This window comes from Bos indicus x Bos taurus, chromosome 22 (genome assembly GCF_003369695.1).
Source record: "Bos indicus x Bos taurus breed Angus x Brahman F1 hybrid chromosome 22, Bos_hybrid_MaternalHap_v2.0, whole genome shotgun sequence".
In the NCBI taxonomy this organism is placed as follows: domain Eukaryota; kingdom Metazoa; phylum Chordata; class Mammalia; order Artiodactyla; family Bovidae; genus Bos; species Bos indicus x Bos taurus.
In genome coordinates this window covers 53763168-53784477 of record NC_040097.1, presented here as the reverse complement: position 1 = coordinate 53784477, position 21310 = coordinate 53763168, and the positions used below count along the sequence as shown (strand labels likewise).

Below are 21310 nucleotides of genomic sequence, written 5' to 3'. Positions count from 1 at the left end.
ATAAGGGGAGGCGCAAGAATGGAGAAGACGGCAGAATGCGGAACACACTACCTCAGAACAGAGGGAAGACAAAGAAAAAGAACAGAGTCCAAGAGACCTCTGGGACAACTTTGGATGCACCAACGTTCGCATTTTAAGGGTCCCAGAAGGAGAAGGAGAGAGAGAAAGGACCTGAGAAATATCTGAAGAGACAATAACTGAAAATTTTCCTAACGTGAGGAGGGAAACTGTCACCTGAGTTAAGGAAGCACAGACAGTCCCAGGCAGGATAATCCCAAGGAGGAATATGGCGAGACACATAGTAATCCAACTGACAAAAAGTAAAGACAAAGAAGAAATATTAAAAGCAACAAGAAAAGAGCAATAGTTAACAAAGAAGGAAAGTCCCATAAGGTTATCACCCAATTTCTCAGCAGAAACTCTGCAGGCCAGCAGGGAGTGGTGAGTTATATTTAATGAGATGAAAGGGAAAAATGTACAACCAAGAATACTCTACCCAGCAAGGTTCTCATTTAGATTTGAAGGAAAAATCAAAGTCTTGACAGACAAGCAAAAGCGAAGAGAATTCAGCACCACTAGACCAGCTTTACAACAAATGCTAAAGGAACTTCTCTAGGCAGAAAAGAAAAGGCCACAACTAGAAACAAGAAAATTACAAGTGCAAAATAACAAGTGGTAAAGTCTAACATACAGTAAAAGTAGGAAATAACCCGCATACAAATATGATATCAAAACTAGCAATCGTGGGCCGTCCCTGAGTCCAGTGGTTAAGACGCGGCACTTCCAATGCAGGGGGCACGGGATCCATCCCTGGTCAGGGACCTAAGATACCACATGCTGCACGGCAATTGTGACAAGAGGAGAGTACACACGCAGGATAATGGAAATGCAGTTATAATTAAAAGACCAGCAACCTTAAACAATCTTGTTTATATACAGACTGCTCTATCAAAACCTCAAGGTACGGCTTTGCTGGTGGCTCAGTGGTAAAGAATCTGCCTGACAATGCAGGAGACACGGTTCGATCCCTGATCTGGAAAGATCCCACGTGCCCTGAAGCAACTAAGCCCATGTGGCCCAACCACTGCGCCCTCAGCCCTGAACTACTGAAGCCTGTGCACCCTAGAGCCTGTGCTCTGCAACACGAGACCCACCGTAATGAGGAGCCTGCAGGCCACAACTAGAGTAGCTCCCACTCACAGCTACTAGAGAAAAGCCCGTGTGGCAACAAAGACCCAGCACAGCCAAAAATAAACAAATATACTTTAAAAAGCAACTTCAAGGTAACCACAAACCCCAAATCTGCAACAGATACACTCACACAAAAGAAAACCAAATCCAAACGCAATGCCAGAGTCAGTCATCAAATCACAAGGGAACAAAAGGGAAGCGAAGGAAAAACACCTACAAAAACCCAAAGGAACTAAGAAAATGGTAATAGAAACAGACGTATCAGTAATTACCTTAACTGGAAATGGATTGAAACCAATGAAAAGAGACTGGCTAAATGAACACAAAAACAAATAAGACGTGTATATATGCCGCTACAAGAGGCCACTTCAGATTTAGGGACACATACAAACTGAAAGGGAGGAGATGGAAAAGGTACTCCATGCAAATAGAAATCAACAGAAAACCAGAGAAGCAATACTCATACCAGACAAACAGGCTTTAAAATAAAGACTGCTACAGGAGACAAAGAAGGACACTACATAACGATCAAGGTATCAATCCAAGAAGAAGATACAACAATTGTAAATATATACACATCCAACATAGGATCACATCAATATAAGGCAAATACTAACAGCCATTAAAGCAGAAATTGCCAGTGACACAGTAATAGTAGGGGATTTAACATCCCACTTTCATCAATGGACAGATCATCCAGACAGAAAAATCAATAAGGAAACACAGACCTTAAATGACATACCAGATCAGATGGACTTAATATTTACAGAGCATTCCATCCAAAACCAGCAGAATACCCATTCTTCCAAGTGCACATGGAATATTCTCCAGAAATGATCACATGTTGAGCCACAAAGCAAGCCTCAGTGAATTTAAGAAAACTGAAATCACATCAAGCATCTTTTCTGGTCATAATGCTATGAGATTGGAAATCAACTGCAAGACAAAAAGACTACCAAAACACAAACATGGAGAGGCTAAATAATATGCTACTAAACAACCAATGGATCACTGAAGGAATCAAAAAGGAAATCAAAAAATACCCAGAATAAAATTAAAATGAAAGCATGAATATCCAAAAACCTAAGAGATGTAGCAAAACCAGTTCTAAGAGGGAAGTTTGTAGCAATACAGTCTTACCTCAAGAAATAAGAAAAAAATCTCAAAAGCTTTTACATATATATATAAGTAATACGTACTATACATTTGACAAAACTTATGAATTTTTGTCTACCTGAAAAATTTGAGATTTTGATTTCACTCGTTTGACTTAGAATGACCAGAATGCTAGATTTCTAATTAAAAAAACAGATATGCAACAAGCAACAAAGGTTTCCTGTATAGCACAGAGAACTATAGTCAGTATCTTGTAATAACCTATAATGGAAAACAATTTCAAAAAATATGCGCATATATGTATCGCTGAGTCACCTGCTGTGCACCCGAAACACTGTGAGTCAACTCTATGTAATAAAATATACATATTAAATTTTAAAAAATTTTTTAAGAAATAATAAAAATCTCAAACAACCTAACCCTTATACCTAAAGCAACCAGAGAAAGAAGAACAAACAAAACCCAAACTTAGTGGAAAGAAGGAAATCATAAAGATCAGAGCAGAAATAAATGAAACAGAGATCGAGACCACCGAGACTAAATGCTGGTTCCCTGAAATGACAAGCAAAATTGATAAACTTTATCCAGACTCACCAAGAAAAAAAGGAAGAGGGCCAAATCAATAAAATCGCAAAGAAGAAGATACAACAGACACCACAGAAGTGCAAAGGTTTGGGACTTCCCTGGTGGTCCAGCAGCTAAGAATCTACCTTGCAATGCAGGGCACATGGGTTCAATCCATGCTGGATAACTGAGGTCCCACAAGCCACAGGGAAAATAAGCCTGCCTGTCACAACTCCCGCGCCTGTGCGCCACAGCTAGAGCGCTCACGTGCTGCAGTGAGACCTCAAGGGACACAGCCGAGGCCCGACGCAGAGCGAGTAAAATATTTAAAGAAGAGATCATCATACAATACAAAGGATCATAAAAGCCACAGGTACAAGCAACCACATGCCATTAAAATGGACAACCTAGAAGAAGTGCACAAATTCTTCCAAAGGTACAATTGCCCAAGACCGAACCAGGAAGAAACTGAAAATATGAACCAACAAATCACAAGTACTGAAAAGTGAAACTTGAGATTAAAAAAGGCCCAACAAATGAAGTCCAGGATCAGATGGTTATCTGATCCTGAATTATCACAGGATAATGCTTGATAGAATTATCACAGGATAATTCTATCAAGCATTTAAAGAATAGAGAATACCTCTCCTAAAACTCTTTCAAAATCTGCAAAGGAAGGAACACTCCCAAATTCATTCTAGGAGGCCACCATCCCTGATACCAAAACCCAACAAAGATAACACAAAGGAAAGAAAATTACTGGCCAGTATCACTGATGAACACAGACGCAAAATTCCTCAACAAAATACTAGCAAACTAAATCAAACAATGCATTAAAAATAAAACCATACACCATAGTCAAGTGGGATATAACCCAGAGATGCAAGATCTTTCAATATCTACAAATCAGTGTGATACACCATACCACATCATTAAACTGAATAAAAACCATATGATCACCTCAATAGATGCAAAAAAGCTTCTGACAAAATTCAGCACTCACTCATGATTTAAAAAAAAAAAAAACCTCCAGAAAGTAGGCATAGAGGGAATATACCTCAGCATAATAAAAGCCATCTACAACAAACAAGGCTGTATATTGTCACCCTGCTTATTTAACTTATACGCAGAGTACATCATGAGAAACGCTGGACTGGAAGAAACACAAGCTGGAATCAAGATTGCCAGGAGAAATATCAATAACCTCAGATATGCTGATGACACCACCCTTATGGCAAAAAGTGAAGAGGAACTCAAAAGCCTCTTGATGAAAGTGAAAGAGGAGAGTGAAAAAGTTGGCTTAAAGCTCAACACTCAGAAAACGAAGATCATGGCATCCGGTCCCATCACTTCATGGCAAATAGATGGGCAAACAGTGTCAGACTTTATTTTTCTGGGCTCCAAAATCACTGCAGATGGTGACTGCAGCCATGAAATTAAAAGATGCTTACTCCTTGGAAGAAAAGTTATGACCAACCTAGATAGCATATTCAAAAGCAAAGACATTACTTTGCCAACAAAGGTCCGTCTAGTCAAGGCTATGGTTTTTCCAGTGGTCATGTATGGATGTGAGAGTTGGACTGTGAAGAAGGCTGAGCACCGAAGAATTGATGCTTTTGAACTGTGGTGTTGGAGAAGACTGTTGAGAGTCCCTTGGACTGCAAGGAGATCCAACCAGTCCATTCTGAAGGAGATCAGCCCTGGGATTTCTTTGGAAGGAATGATGCTAAAGCTGAAACTCCAGTACTTTGGCCACCTCATGCGAAGAGTTGACTCACTGGAAAATACCCTGATGCTGGGAGGGATTGGGGGCAGGAGGAGAAGGGGACGACAGAGGATGAGATGGCTGGATGGCATCGCTGACTTGATGGACATGAGTCTGAGTGAACTCCAGGAGTTGGTGATGGACAGGCAGGCCTGGCGTGCTGCAACTCACAGGGTCGCAAAGAGTCAGACACGACTGAGCGACTAAACTGATCTGACTGACAACAAACCTATAGCTAACATGATACTCAATGGTGAAAAGCTGAAAGCACTTCCTTTAAGATCAGGAATAAGACAATGATGTCCACTCTCTCCAATTCTATTCAACATAGTTTTGGAAGTCTCAGCCACGGCAGTCAAACAAATGAAAGCAATGCAAATTGGGAAAGTAGTGGTAAAACTGTCACTGTTCGCAGATTAGACTATACACAGAAAATCCTCAAGATACTGCCAGAGAACTACTGGTGCTAGTCAAGGAATTTAGCAAAGCTGCAGGATACAAAATTAATGCACAGAAATCTCTTGCATTCCTATACACTAACAATGAAAGATCAGAAAGAGAAATTAAGGAAACTATCCCATTTACCACTGCAACAAAAAGAACAAAATAACTAGGAATAAACCTACCTAGGGAGGCAGAAGAGCTGTACTCAGAAAACCGCAAGGTAGTGATGAAAGAAATCAAAGACAACACAAACGGATGGAGAGATGTATCAATGTTCTTGGATTGAAACAATCAACATGGTGAATATGTCTGTACTACCCAAAAAGTGAAAGTGTTAGTCGCTCAGTCGTGTCTGACTCTTTGCAACCCCATGTACTATAGCCCACCAGGCTCCTCTGTGCATGGAATTCTTCAGGCAAGAATACTGAACTGAGTAGCCATCCCCTTCTCCAGGGGATCTTCCCAACCTGGGGATCGAACTCAGGTCTCCCACAATGCAGGCAAATTCTTTACCACTGAGCCAGCAGGAAAGCCCAAAGCAACCTACAAACTCAATGCAATCCCTATTACCAATGGTATTTTTCACAGAATTAGAACAAAAATATTTTAAATTTGTATAAAAGTACAAAAGACCTCAAATAGCCAAAGCAATCCTGAGAAAGAAAAACAAAGCTGGAGGAATCAGGCTCCCTGACTTCAGACTAAACTACAAAGCTTCAGTAATCAAAACAGAATGGTCTGACACAAAACCAGAAATACAGATTGATGAATCCAGAAATGAACCCATGCACCTGCAGGCATCTCATCTATGACAAAGGAGGCAAGAATACACAATGGAGGAAAGACAGTCTCTTCAGTAAGTGGTGCTGGGACCACTGGACAGCTACATGTAAAAGACTGGAATCAGAACACTCCCTAACACCATACACAAAAATAAACCCAAAATGGATAAAGACCTAAATATAAGGTCAGACACTATAAAACTCTAAAAAGAAAATATGGGCAGAACAAACTCCAACAAGATCTTTTTCAACCCACCTCCTAGAGTACTGAAAATAAAAACAAAGATAAACAAGTGGGACCAAATTAAACTTAAAAGTGTTTGCACAGCAAAGGAAACCATAAACAAGATGAAAGGACAACTCTCAGAATGGCAGAAAATATTTACAAACCAATCAACTGGCAAAAGATTAATCTCCAAATATACAAACAGCTCAGAACTTCCCTGGTGGCCCAGTGACTAAGACTCCACATCACCAATGCAGGGGACCCGGGTTCGATTCCTGGTCAGGGAACTAGACTCCACGTGTCATAACTAAAGATCCCAAATCCCCAGTGAAGATCAAAGATGCCATTAAGATCCAGTGCAGCCAAATAAACAAATACATGTTAATATATATACATATTTATATACATATGTATACGTGTGTATACACACACACAAGACACAAACAGCTAATCCAGACCAAAAAACAAAGTCAACGAAAAAATGGGCAGAATACCTAACAGACATTTCTCCAAAAAAGACATACAGATGGCCAAACACATGAAAAGATGCTCAACATCACTAATTATTAGAGAAATTCAAAACTACAATGAGGTAACACCTCATACCAGTCAAAATGGCCATCATCAAAACAATCTAAAAAAGTAAATGATGGAGGGACTTCCCTGGTGGTCCAGTGGTTAAGAAGCTGCCCGCCAATGCAGGGGACAGATCTGATTCGTGGTCAGGGAACTAAGATCCCACGTGCTACAGGGCAACTGAGCCTGTGCACCACCACTACTGAGCCCACGCCCCGGAACCCGTGTGCCACGACTGCTGAAGCCCACACGCCATAAAGCCCATGCTCCGCAACAAGAGGAGCCACCACAATGCGGAGTCGGTACAAGGCAGCTACAGAGGAGCTCCCCGCTCGCCACGACTAGAGAAAGCCAGCGTACAGCAATGAAGACCCAGAAGAGTCAAAATAAATACATTACTACTTTTAAAAATTAAAAACTAAATAAATGCTAGAGAGAGTGTGGAGTAAAGGAACTCTCTTACACTGCCGGTAGGAATGCATACTGATACAGCCCGTAGGAAGAACAGTGACATTTCTTAAAACACTAAAAACGTTAACTACTCCATGATCCAATCATCTCATTCCTGAGCATATACCTGGAGAAAACCATAACTCAAAAAGAAACATGCTCTTCAATGCTCACTACAGCTCACTTTACAATAGCCAGGATATGGAAGCAACCTAAATATTCATCAACAGAGAAATGGGTAAAGAAGATGTGGTACATACATACAATGGAATATTACTCAGCTACAGAAAGAAATGAAATTGTGCCATTTGCAGAGACATGGATGGACCTAGAGACGCTCATACAGAGTGAAGTCAGAAAAATAAATATCACATTAACATATATGTGGAATCCAGAAAAATGGTACAGATGAACCTATTTGCAAAACAGAAATAGAGACAGACATAGAGAACAAACACAGGGACACCGAGGGGGAAGCAAGGGTGGGGTGAATGGGAAACAGGGATGGACACACGTACACTGCTGTGTACTGAACAGGGAGCTAATGAGAAACCCACCGTGCAGCCCAGGGGACTCTACTCAGTGCTACGTGGTGACTAAAGGAGAAGGAAAGCCAACAGCATATACGGACAGCTGTGCATGTATAGCTGGTTCACTTCGCTGTACAGCAGAGATTAACACCTGACCTGCCTCCTGCGTGCAGGTCAAGAGGCACCAGTTAGAAGTGGACATGGAACAACAGACTGGCTCCAAATCAGGAAAGGAGTACACCAAGGCTGTATACTGTCACCCCGCTGATTTAACTTATATGCAGAGTATACAATGAGAAACGCTGGGCTGGATGAAGCACAAGCTAGAATCAAGATTGCTGGGAGAAATATCAGTAACCTCAGATATGCAGATGACCCACCCTTATGGCAGAAAGCGAAGAAGAACTAAAGAGCCTTTTGATGAAAGTGAAAGTGGAGAGTGAAGAAGTTGGCTTAAAGCTCAACATTCAGAAAACTAAGATAATGGCATCCAGTCCCATCACTTCATGGCGAATAGACGGGAAAACAGTGGCAACAGTGACAGACTTTATTTTCTTGAGCTCCAAAATCACTGCAGATGGTGACTGTAACCGTGAAATTAAAAATGTTTGCTCCTTGGGAGAAAAGCTATGACCTACCTACAGAGCATATTAAAAAGCAGAGACATTACTTTGCTAACAAAGGTCCGTCTAGTCAAGGCTATGGTTTTTCCAGTGGTCATGGATGGATGTGAGAGTTGGACTATAAAGAAAGCTGAGTGCTAAAGAATTGAAGCTTTTGAACTGTGTTGTTGGAGAAGACTCTTGAGAGTCCCTTGGACTGCAAGGAGATCCAGCCAGTCCATCCTGAAGGAGAGCAGTCCTGGGTATTCACTGGAAGGATTAACGCTGAAACTGAACCTCCAAAACTTTGGCCACCTGATGTGAAGAACTGACTCATTGAAAAAGACCCTGATGCTGGGAAAGATTGAAGGTGGGAGAAGGGGACGACAGAGGATCAGATGGTTGGATGGCATCACCAACCCGATGGACATGAGTTTGAGTAAGCTCCAGGAGTTGGTGATGGAGAGAGAAGCCTGGCATGCTGCAGTCCACGGGGTTGCAAAGAGTTGGACATGACTGAACGACTGAACTGAAACTGAAAAATTAACACATTATAAATCAATTATACCCAAATAAAATTTTTAAAATAGAAACAAATAGATAACCAACAGGGACCTAGTGTATAGCACAGGGGCCTCTGTTCAATATTCTGTAATAACCTAAATGGTAAAAGAATTTGAAAAACAACACACACATGTACGTGCATAGCCGACTCACTCTGCTGCACACCTGAAACTAACACAACCCTGTCAATCAACTACACCCCAAATATAAAATAAAAATTTTAAACCCCTAACATACTTGGGCCACCTGATGCGAAGAACAGACTCCCGGGAAAAGATCCTGACGCTGGGCCAAACTGAAGGCAGGAAGAGAAGGGGACGACAGAGGATGAGATGGCTGGATGGCATCACCGACTCAATGGACGTGAGTTTGAGTGCACTCTGGGAGTTGGTGATGGACAGGAGGCCTGGCGTGCTGCAGTCCATGGGGTCACAGAGTCCGACACAACTGAGCAACTGAACTGAACATTTCTTTAGATCAAACTATATCATAATGAAGTTATTTTCATGTCCTCATCCAGGCACTGGGCAACTTTTTCTGGAAGGGACTAGACAGCAATACTTCAGCTTTTGCAGGTCACATAAGGTCTCTGTCACATATTTATCTTTGGGTTCTGCCTCCCCAACTCTTCAAAAACATAAAAAACAAACCCATTCTTAGCTTGCTAGCCACAGAACAAGAGTCTATAGGCCAAATCCTGTCCTGGCGGATGGACCAAAAGGAGGAATTTGTTAATCCAATTACAGTGAAATTCTCCACAGCAAAGAAGCCTGTATTTCAAATTATTCATCTGAACCTATTCAAGTAAATCACTCTCTGTGAGCCAAGTACAGGATCCAAGCACTTAAAAGAACTTCAGTTTTACCATAAACCACCAACAGTCATCAGTTCTCACTTCGAAGCTCAAATCTGAACACCAAATTAGGAAAAACAACTCCACATAAGGTAACCAAAACAGCATCAACATAAACATGTGCTTATGATGTTGTTTTATCTCAACAGATCTCTAGTTTAACACCAGGATGTAATGCCCATCAACTTTATAATATTTTGATGAATGAATTAAAAACATAAAGATCTAGAAGATGGGACTTCTAGTTAACTATAACCTTGTCACCATTAGTTGTATGAACCAGGACAGGTCAGATAACTTCCATTTGCTCCCTTGTCTTCTAAATGGAGGTAGTGAAGTGAAGTTGTTCAGTCGTATCTGACTCTTTGCAATCCCATGGACTGTAGCCTATCAGGCTCCTCCATCCACAGAATTTTCCAGGCAAGAGTATTGGAGTGGGTTACCATTTCCTTCTCCAGGGGATCTTCCCAACCCAGGGATCGAACCCAGATCTTCCGCATTATGGGCAGACGCTTTACCGTCTGAGCTACCAGCTGCTGCTGCCAAGTCGCTTCAGTCGTGTCTGACTGTTTGACCCCAGAGACAGCAGCCCACCAGGCTCCCCGTCCCTGGGATTCTCCAGGCAAGGACACTGGAGTGGGTTGCCATTTCCTTCTCCAATGCATCAAAGTGAAAAGCGAAAGTGAAGTCGCTCAGTCATGTCCGACTCTTTGGCAACCCCATGGACTGTAGCCTTCTAGGCTCCTCTGTCCATGGGATTTTCCAGGCAAGAGTACTGGAGTGGGTTGCCATTTCCTTCTCCAGGGGATCTTCCCACCCCAGGGATCGAACCCAGGTTGTCCGCATTGTGGGCAGACGCTTTACCGTCTGACCCACCAGGGAAGCCCCTAAATGGAGGTAGGGTGGGGTATAAAACCAGACAATCTCAATCTTTAAAGTGACAGATTTAAAGTTCTAGGACTATTACAATCCATACCTTCTTGATCAGTGATATGATGCACTGGGGTTTTTCCTAGACATTGGTGTTTTAAAAAGAAAACAAAAGCATGAATTGTGAAACTGAGCGGTTGAAACACTAAGTACACACTGTACTAGGTTAGTCACACCTTGAACACTTCCCATGTATGCCAATGTTTGAAGCGTTTTACAAACAATATCATATAATCCTTACAATAATCCTCAAAGGTGAACAGTATAATCTGAAAGATTAAGCAACTTGCTGAGGAAGGGTCAGGATTTAAAATCCAGCAATGCTCCTCCACGCTATTATCTCTGTCACTGTTAGGGAGCAGATTCTAGCATTCTCCCCTCAGCTCAAGACAGACAGGGATGACAAGGGAAACGTAAGCGGTGCTCTGCCTCCCTCTCCTCCCAGCTTCCTCTCCTGCTGCCGCGGAAGGCTGAAGCACAGCACACTCCCTGCTGGGCAGAGGTGTGTGTCTCTGGCACCTGCTTTCTGCACAGAGCTTTGGTTCACACTGCCACACACGTCTGTTGGAAACTTTACGGTCCACCGCATCATGACACTAACCATAACAGAATTCTAGCCTGCCATATTCCTTCTGTATCCGAGTAAGATACCAACATTGTAAAATGAACACCTCTGATTTGGCTTTGCGTGATGTAAAGTGAATTACTGGGCTTTCCCGGTGGTCCAGTGGTTAAAAATCCGTCTGCCAATGCAAGGAGCATGGGTTCAACCCCTGGTCCGGGAAGACTCCACACGCTGCGGAGCAACTAAGCCCACCACCACAGCTACTAAGCCTAGAGCTGGGGTCCACAAGAGAAGACGCCTCGACGAGAAGCCCGTGTGCAGCAACAGAGACTCAGCACAGCCAAAAATACATTCTTATTAAAAACAAATGAAAAGTAAAGCATCCTATTTCATCTGAAAGCTCTGGTGACAAGAGCCATGCGCAGTCACCACCAGAACTACTGGGCTTGGACGTTTCGCATGGCTTTCCGTAAGTTATCTGGATGACCCAAGCAGGGTTGGGGGTTGGTCTGCTCTTTGTACCGCAAAGAGCATCTCTCTCCCTTGCCTCAGCCGGCAAAGGCAGGAAGAAGCTACTAACCAGCCACAGGATCTGCGGCCACTGCTTCAAGACTACCTCCCTCCAGTGTGTCAAGGAGTGCGTGTGGTGGAAAGCCAACCCTGAATCCCAGCTCAGCTGTGCACCCTGGGGTTCAAAGCCCTCTTCTACAAGACAGGGAACATGCTCCAGAGTAAAGCACCCAGCAGAAGACTCGAGTAATAGGCACAACACACACCCGTCAGTGGGTCCTAGCCCTACCTCTGAATGTCATTCAGCCATCTACGGGACAGTAAAAGCAAAACCTACCCTTTATCATTTCTCTCACTAGGCCTGAACTGAACAACACTGAGTGTAATTCAATAAACATTCACCAAGGCCAATAAATACCGATCCCAATGGTTATTAACAGTTCCTAGGCTCCAGAGGGTCAAGGTCACCCTAATGCAACAGTTCCTAATGAACAAGCATAGTATATATTCTACAATTAAACTGCCTTTAAATTAATATGCCAGTTTTTAACCTCCCTACCAGACAGGCAAAGATTGACATGAACAGTCCCTCGTGTCACCAATGGTGTTAGACAAACAAGTACTTTCACACTCATGGTGGGACATGTAGAGCAGGACAACTTTCTGAGACTACTGTTTAATAATATTTAAGAAGACTTTGAAGATATATTCTTTAGACCTAGCAACTCAACCTGTGGGAATTTATCCCAAAGATAATACCTGGTAAGTGGAAAATGGGGTGTAACAAGAATAATCTGTTTACCCATCAAGTATAATTTTATGAGAGAACCATATGTATTATTCAGTCACTAAAAGGGAAATCCATATCCATTACCATACCAAAAAAAAAAACCTTCTGATACATAAAGATAAAAATAATCTGATTTCAAAATACGAGGTATGAGCCTATTTTGTTAAAAAAAAACAAACATATACATAGAGAAAATGAAGACTGATTACCTCCAGGTGGTGAGATCACTTGTTATGGTCATTTTTCTAACTCATAAGTATTTTTTCTCTCTGGCAAGAAACATGTATCACTTCTATCATCTAAAATAAGCAGAAGGTGTGCTACACATTATTTTGGTTCTCTGAATCCCAGGAAATACGAAAGACTCTTCCCTGAAAGGCCAGGAGGCTGCACGCCGCGCCCACAAGCCCACAGACGGCGGGAGGGCTGACTCCGACACCGGGGCCTCTGGGTGAGGGCCCCACACCTGAGCAGCTCGGGACCCTCTCACCAGGCCTTCAGCTACAGCCACACGTCCCCTCCTCCGTCCTGCAGCGCTCCCCTCCCAACCCGACTCGCAGAAGTTTACACAGATACCACCTTTTCCATAAAAAGCTTACGTAATCTGTTTAGCAATTACTTCAGACTGACACATATGACTTTTTACTATACGCTGTGAGTCTTTCCCCACTGGAGTTATAAGCTCCTGGAGGGCAGGGACCAAGTCCTAGCGAGCCTTGTTTTCTCCAGATGACCCAGCAGAGCATTTTGTGCACAGCACACTCTAATAAATGCTTGATGAACTAATGAATAAAGAGGGTACCTGTGAGGTTTTTCTAACAGCCACTGCCCTTACTTTACAAACAAAATAAGGACCCCAAAAGGTTAGCCCATGGTCACTTTTTTTTTCTTTTTGGCCTCCCCACAAAGCATGTTGGATATAGTTCCCCAACTAGGGACTGAACCCATGCCCCCTGCACTGGAGCACAGTCTTAACCTCTGGACCACCAGGAAGTTCCTTGGTCACTCACTCAGTACTACCACAGTCCCATGCTCAACTTGGGTCTTTCCTTTTTCCTAACTCAAAGCTTCTGTTCTGCATTTTCAAAGGGTTTTTGTTGATCTTCCTTCATGTCTTATCGCCTGACATGTGTACTTCACCCAGCTCTGTTTTCTGTTTTTGACAGTAGCTCTAGAAGGAAATAGATGAGCTTCTCTTGACAATTCTTAAACCTGTGTTCAGACTATACCTTTAGCTGGTATAACAATGAACCTTTAAGCAAAAGATGGTCAACATTCATCCAACAGTTATTTACTGAGCATTATTTGGTAACTAGAAAGCTCTATTTACTGGCACCTGGCATTTATTGATAAAACTGACGCCCCTAACATTCTAATCCCATGGATGGAGGAGCCTGGTAGGCTGCAGTCCATGGGGTCACGAAGAGTCAGACACGACTGCGCGACTTCACTTTCCCTTTTCACTTTCATGCATTGGAGAAGGAAATGGCAACCCACTCCAGTGTTCTTGCCTGGAGAATCCCAGGGACGGAGGAGCCTGGTGGGCTGCCATCTATGGGGTCGCACAGAGTCGGACACGACTGAAGCGACACAGCAGCAGCAGCAACATTCTAAAAAGAGGGGGCTACAAACTTCTGCCCAAAGGCCACATCTGGTCTGCTGCCTCTTTCGGTAAATCAAATTTTACTAAATACTGCCACCCCCATCCACGAATGTATTCTCTATGGCTGTCTGGGGGCTACAAGGGCAGAGCTGAATAGTTACAATGGAGACCATATGGCTCACAGAGCCTAAACTATTTACTATGTGGCCTTGATAGCTTGCTGACCATCGTAAAATATCAATATGCCACTGGACTCTCAAAACACCTTATATTTGGTATATTTTACAGCAACAGTAACAAATAGTAGGCAATAGTTTGTTAATCCTTTGAAAATTACCAGTCCAGCAGCACAGCTGTGACAGCGCTATTCCTTCTATCACACTCCTGTAAGAATCATCCTGAAAACAGCGCCACCTGGTAAACATCTGTTTCTCACAACTCATACAACTTTGGGGATCTTTAATCTCAGTTTCTCTCAGTTTCTAACTGAACAATTTCATTCTTTTCAGAGACAGTCCTTATACAGAAAACCACTCACTTCTTTGACAAATTACTTCCCTGAAAAGATCTCTAGTCCAATGTGTATCTTGAGGTCTCCTACTTGCAATAATTCAAACATAAAAGAAATGAATTTTATTCCCGATGATGCTCAGTATTTCGTGAGACTTTTTTTTGCTGCACACTATCCTGAACTAGTAACGTCTTCAGGGGTAAAAAATGCAGACTCCAGATTTCTTCCCTGAGCGGAATCAAACCGTCCACATATACAAAGAAATACTTTATTAGTTTAAACCCAGTTACAGCATGTTTTCAAAATATTTCTTCAAAAATATACAACTCACAAGCTTTACAATCAGAAATAATTATAGAATGTCAGAGGAGGTACTTCAGAGATCACTAAGTCCAAGTCTCTTAATTTTCAGAGGAGAAAGGTGAGGCTTACATGGGCCAACCAACCAGCTTTCATTAATTCACAATGGCCTCAGAACAGGAAGTGATACTAATGTCTCATCTATCAGCCAGGAACCGTGCTAGCGTCCAAGGCTACGTATGTATCTTCAGACAATTAATTCAATTAATCTTTATCAATGAGATGTTTTGCAAATGAGGCAGATTACATCAGGAGAACCAAAGAAAAGTCCTTAATAACTGCTCAGCATCTTTTACTTTTCCTACAAAGAAAGCTCTCTTTTCTTAGAGAGAGACTGCCCGGTATAGATTAAGAATACTGGCTCTGGAGCCAGGCTGCACAATTCAGAATCCTGACATTGCCCCTTTCTGGCTATGTAACCTCAGGGCAATTTACCTAACAGCTCTTTCTTTCCTGATCTTTACGGGGATAATCTCGGTATGTCAACAATCCTAATGTGCCTGGTACATGTAACTGCCTATAAATTTGTTGCTGTTGTTATTTTCCTTAGCTGGTCTTATCAAAACATGGTTAAGTAACCCAAGGTATGGAGAAAGTGCCCTCAACAGCGGCTATTAAAATTCATATAACTACAATCACTGTAGTAAAGTTTGATTAAATAGTAAGGGTAAAGAGGAAAAAAGTTCTTAAAAGGACCGTTTGTAAGCTAAATCCCACTAAAAACACACGCACAAGAAGTTCTGCCTTTTAATATCAAGAACAAACAAGTTCACTCTCCAAATCCTTCAAGCAAGAATGACTGAATGCTAATGCCAGAATGTTTCCAGGTTTCACCAGGGCTCAGACACAAGAAAATGACTTCTTCAGCACAAACACCATGACAACAGACGCTACAGCCCAGAATCCAACAAATATTTTGATTTTACTTTAAAATAATTATTAGTATTTTCACTTAAAGATAGCCTTTTTAAAAAGTTATGTGGTAGGAAGAGTAGGTGGCACTTTCTCCCTTGAAGGAATTTCTATCAAAAGTCCAAAATCCTCACAAACATTAGAGGGCAGGGTCTTTACACCTGTGTGGCCTTGGAAATCTCACTGAACAGCTCTCTAAAATTCAGCATCTTATCTACAAATCAGCATTAACATCTACATCCCAAATTTGGGGAAGTCGGGAGGAACAGGGGCAGAGGAGGCAAACTAAGATTTGTATGTAAATGCTCTGAGATATGACCCAGAATCCCAACAGACTCCTGGGCCTGTATCAGAAAAAACATAATTCAAAATGATACATGCATTCCAGTGTTCACTGCAGCACTATTTACAACAGCCAGGACACGGAAGCAACCTAAATGTCTATCAACAGAGCAACGGTTAAAGAAGATGCGGTACACGTATACAGCGAAATGCCAGTCAAGTGAAGTCACTCAGTCGTGTCCGACTCTTTGTGACCCCGTGGACTATACAAATAGCTGTGAAAAGACAGGAAGCAAAAAGCAAAGGAGAAAAGGAAAGATACACCCATTTGAATGCAGAGTTCCAAAGAATACCAAGGAGAGATAAGAAAGCCTTCCTCAGTGATCAATGCAAAGAAATAGAGGAAAACAACAGAATGGAAAAGACTAGAGATCTCTTCAAGAAATTTTAAGATACCAAGGGAACATTTCATGCAAAGATGGGCTCGATAAAGGACAGAAATGGTATGGACCTAACAGAAGCAGAAGATATTAAGAAGAGGTGGCAAGAATACACAGAAGAACTGTACAAAAAAGAACTTCATGACCCAGATAATCACGATGGTGTGATCACTCACCTAGAGCCAGACATCCTGGAATGGGAAGTCAAGTGGGCCTTAGAAAGCATCACTACAAACAAAGCTAGTGGAGGTGATAGAATTCCAGTTGAGCTATTTCAAATCCTGAAAGATGACACTGTGAAAGTGCTGCCCTCAATATGTCAGCAAATATGGGAAACTCAGCAGTGGCCACAGGACTGGAAAAGGTCAGTTTTCATTCCAATCCCAAAGAAAAGCAACACCAAAGAATGCTCAAACTACTGCACAATTGCACTCATCTCACACACTAGTAAAGTAATGCTCAAAATTCTCCAAGCCAGGCTTTAGCAATACGTGAACCATAAAATTCCAGATGTTCAAGCTGGTTTTAGAAAAGGCAGAGGAACCAGAGATCAAATTGCCAACATCCGCTGGATCATGGAAAAAGCAAAAGAGTTCCAGAAAAACATCTATTTCTGCTTTACTGACTATGCCAAAGCCTTTGACTGTGTGGATCACAATAAACTGTGGAAAATTCTGAAAGAGATGGGAATACCAGACCACCTGACCTGCCTCTTGAGAAACCAGTATGCAGGTCAGGAAACAACAGTTAGAAATGGACATGGAACAACAGACTGGTTCCAACAGGAAAAGGAGTATGCCAAGGCTGTATACTGTCACCCTCCTTATTTAACTTATATGCAGAGTACATCATGAGAAACGCTGGGCTGGAGGAAGCACAAGCTGGAATCAAGATTACCAGGAGAAATATCAATAACCTCAGATATGCAGATGACACCACCCTTATGGCAGAAAGTGAAGAAGAACTAAAGAGCCTCTTGATGAAAGTGAAAGAGGAGAGTGAAAAAGTTGGCTTTAAGCTCAATATTCAGAAAACTAAGATCATGGCATCCGGTCCCATCTCTTCATGGGAAATAGATGGGGCAACAGTGGAAACAGTGGCTGACTTTATTTTTCTGGGCTCCAAAATCACTGCAGACGGTGATTGCAGCCATGAAATTAAAAGACACTTACTCCTTGGAAGGAAAGGAATGACCAACCTAGATAGCATGTTCAAAAGCAGAGACATTACTTTGCCAACAAAGGTCTGTCTAGTCAAGGCTATGGTTTTTCCAGTGGTCATCTATAGTTGTGAGAGTTGGACTATAAAGAAAGCTGAGCGCCGAAGAATTGATGCTTTTGAACTGTGGTGTTGGAGAAGACTCTTGAGAGTCCCTTGGATTGCAAGGAGATCCAACCAGTCCTTCCTAAAGGAGATCAGTCCTGGGTGTTCATTGGAAGGACTGATGTTGAGGCTGAAACTCCAGTACTTTGGCCACCTGATGCAAAGAGCTGACTCACTGGAAAAGACCCTGATGCTGGGAAAGATTGAATGTGGGAGGAGAAGGGGATGACAGAGGATGAGATGGTTGGATGGCATCACCCACTTGATGGACATGGGTTTGGGTGAACTCCGGGAGTTGGTTATGGACAGGGAGGCCTGGCGTGCTGCGGTTCATGGGGTCGCAAAGAGTCGGACACTACTGAGCAACTGAATTGGACTATAGCCTGCCCAGCTCCTCCGTCCATGGGATTTTCCAAGCAAGAATACTGGAATCGGCTGCCATTTCCTTCTCTAGGAGATCTTCCCAACCCAGGGATTGAACCCACGTCTCCCACACTGCAGGCAGGCTCTTTACCATCTGAGCCATCGGGGAAGCCCCTGATGAACTACTACTCAGCCATTAAAAGGAGTGAAATAGCGTCATCTGCAGAGACATGGATAAGCCTAGAGACTCATACAAAGTGAAGTCAGAAAGAGAAAAAAACATGTAATACTGCTTATATGTGTAATCTAGAAATGATACAGATGAATTTATCTGCAAAGCAGAAATCGACACAGATGTAGAGAACAAACCAATGGATACCAAGGTGGGGAGGGGAGGCTGCAATGAGCTGGGAGATTGGGACTGACATACACATACTACAAATTACACATACATACATACATTTGTACATACACATATATACAAATTATATAACTAATGGGAACCTACTGTATAGCCCAGGGAACTCTACTCAATGGTCTGCGGTGACCTAAATGGGAAGGAAATCTAAAAGACAGAGGGGTATATGTACAGCTGGTTCACTTTGCTGTACAACAGAAACGAACAACAATGTAAAGCAACTATACTCCAATAAAAAGTTTTAAAATAAGAAAGAAAAGGAAAGGTGTTGAGGATGGCTCACACACAGGCAAATACTGCCAGTTTTGAGTCCTTCCACCCCAGGCAGTGGGAAGGGGAGGCTGCAGAGCAAGGTAAAGCTAAACAGCCATTTGTGTTCGGGATATATAATGTTTGATCACTGTTCCGTTTTACATAGTAGTTGGAAATGTAACATCTTTTTAGTCTCAGATTTGGTTTTTTTAAATATGGGACTCCAGAGATCACCATGATTCATATTATGAAAGACACACTAGAGCCAAGCATCCTTTGCCTAGCACCTCCAAACTTATAACAAAGAAAACCACAATCCCCCTTTATACATTCTTCCCTTCCACCAGCATAAACTGAAGGCAGTCATAATACACGACGGTGAAATGTGCTTACGAAATCTTTAAGAGGTATTCCAGAAAATTAAACCTGGTTATGTAATCAGTATAAAAATCTGTTGTCAGCTTTTTCCCAAAGCTGAAAAGGACTTTGATGAAATCCCAGTAGAAATAGTACCCCCCCCCAAAATTTTTTTAATTATAAACTTGTATAACCTGGTATCAGGTGGAGCTGGAAAAGATCATATAAAAGGAATCTATTTTACAGCAGAGAAGATATAGAACAATCTATTCTAAGTTTGGAGGGATGGAAGTCTAGGGCCTCTAAGTATATTCAGTCTTTGACCCAAAGACCAGTTTAAAAAAGGGTTTAAAAAGCATAGTGCAACCTCAGTGCAAATTAGACACATCAAGAAATGAACAAAGCTGTCACTTTTGTTTCACTAGAAACAGAACCATGTAAGTAACATCTAATGCACTAAGGATTAGTTGGGAAGAACTTCTAAAATAAAAACAAAAATCAGGATCTTATCTTAACAGCGGCAGCATCTGAAAAGAAGTCTTGAGAGTATTTAAAAATAAAACCAAAAAAATAAAAATACAACCCACCTTAATGAGGTCAAGCTGTGTGAGGTACATTTTAGTTTAAGCACTTAATAGAAATTTGTTTAAGCTAGTAGATTGAAAACATTTTCTGGATTTTTTCTTTTTTTTTTTTTGCTTTTGGATTCTGTCTCTGGCCTATATTACCATTTATGTAGATACTAACTCAATTTTTAAAATAAAAATATTTTCTAATCCACTTAAAAGAGATTCACAAACAGTCACTGTGCTGTTTTCAGTTCACAAACATTACCTCACTCAGTTGTCCCCATAATAATAAGTAGGTATTATTTCTATAATGTCAATTTTAAGAAAGAAGAAACTAAGGGTCATAGAAATCAAAGAACCTGCTTCAGATCATAGGACTAGTATGTGATAGGGTCATAAGGGAACCCAGGTGAATCCGCAGTAGATAGTTTCAATCATATTAAAAACAAAAGTAACACTAATTTTTCAAATAGCTTCATTAACTTCAATTAACGTCAAGAATCACACTGCAGACTGGCAGCAGTTCATGAAAAATGATTTGTTTTTATTTAAACATTCCCACTAAAAGCAGACCCTGACAAATAGATTTGAATTGTGTTTCCTTTCCTGTTTTTAAATGCACATAAAAAGTCTTGAGGCATCAATACCAAAGTTTTAAAATTTAACCGTCATCTTATGAGCCAAACTTCAAATTTTCACATCGCAAGAGTATGAAAGAAATCTCTCCTCTAAATGACTTTGGAGCTAAGCCTGCAAAAATGTGAACCTGTGAATTGTTCTCCACGTCCACCCGCAGACTCAGTCAAGAAACAAATACCTAACTCCCGGAGAGCAGAGGGGATATAGAACAATCAGGACACTCGACACATTAGACCATTTCTCCTTATTACACCCATCTGGCCAAAGGGGCTGAACGAGAAAGCTGTTTACTGCCCTATAGGTGTCAGTGAAAAAGGCAGCTGCAACACGAGCCCATTGTACCTATAAAAGCTGACTCAAATAAGAACATTTATCACAACTACCAGCTCTCCTTTCTAGCTTCTGTCAATTACACAAAGAGCTTGCTATTAAATATTGATGGCATGCTATATGCAACAGAACTCTGGCGAAGAGCCTCCTGCTACCAATTTTTGTTATGAAAGAAAAACCGTCCTTATTTTCGACGTAAAGCCCAAGCCACGAGCTCTGTCCAATGGGTTATCGCATTGTCCTTCCCAGAGGAGGGTGTCAGGGCCACCCCCACACACACCCAGGGGTGGAGACAGGTTCTGGGGAGGGCGGGTCCCTGAAGGTCCCGGGGCAGGGGTCCCAGTCTCTCTTCTCCCCAGCTGTCAGCGACAGGTCGGAAGGCGGGGTGGGGCCCGGCCAGGCTGTCCGCACAAAGCCAGCCAGAGCGCGGCGGGCGGACCCGGACCCAGGCCCGGGAGGACGCCGCGCAGGGCGGAGCAGGTTGGGGCACTTA

General features: G+C 42.1%; 1 protein-coding gene across 1 annotated transcript in view; it reads right to left on the bottom strand.

Moving 5' to 3' along the window:
* DYNC1LI1 (dynein cytoplasmic 1 light intermediate chain 1) overlaps positions 1-21310 on the bottom strand; it is a 53324-nt gene that overhangs the window by 31485 nt on the left and 529 nt on the right. The gene's annotated exons all lie outside the window — the stretch shown is intronic.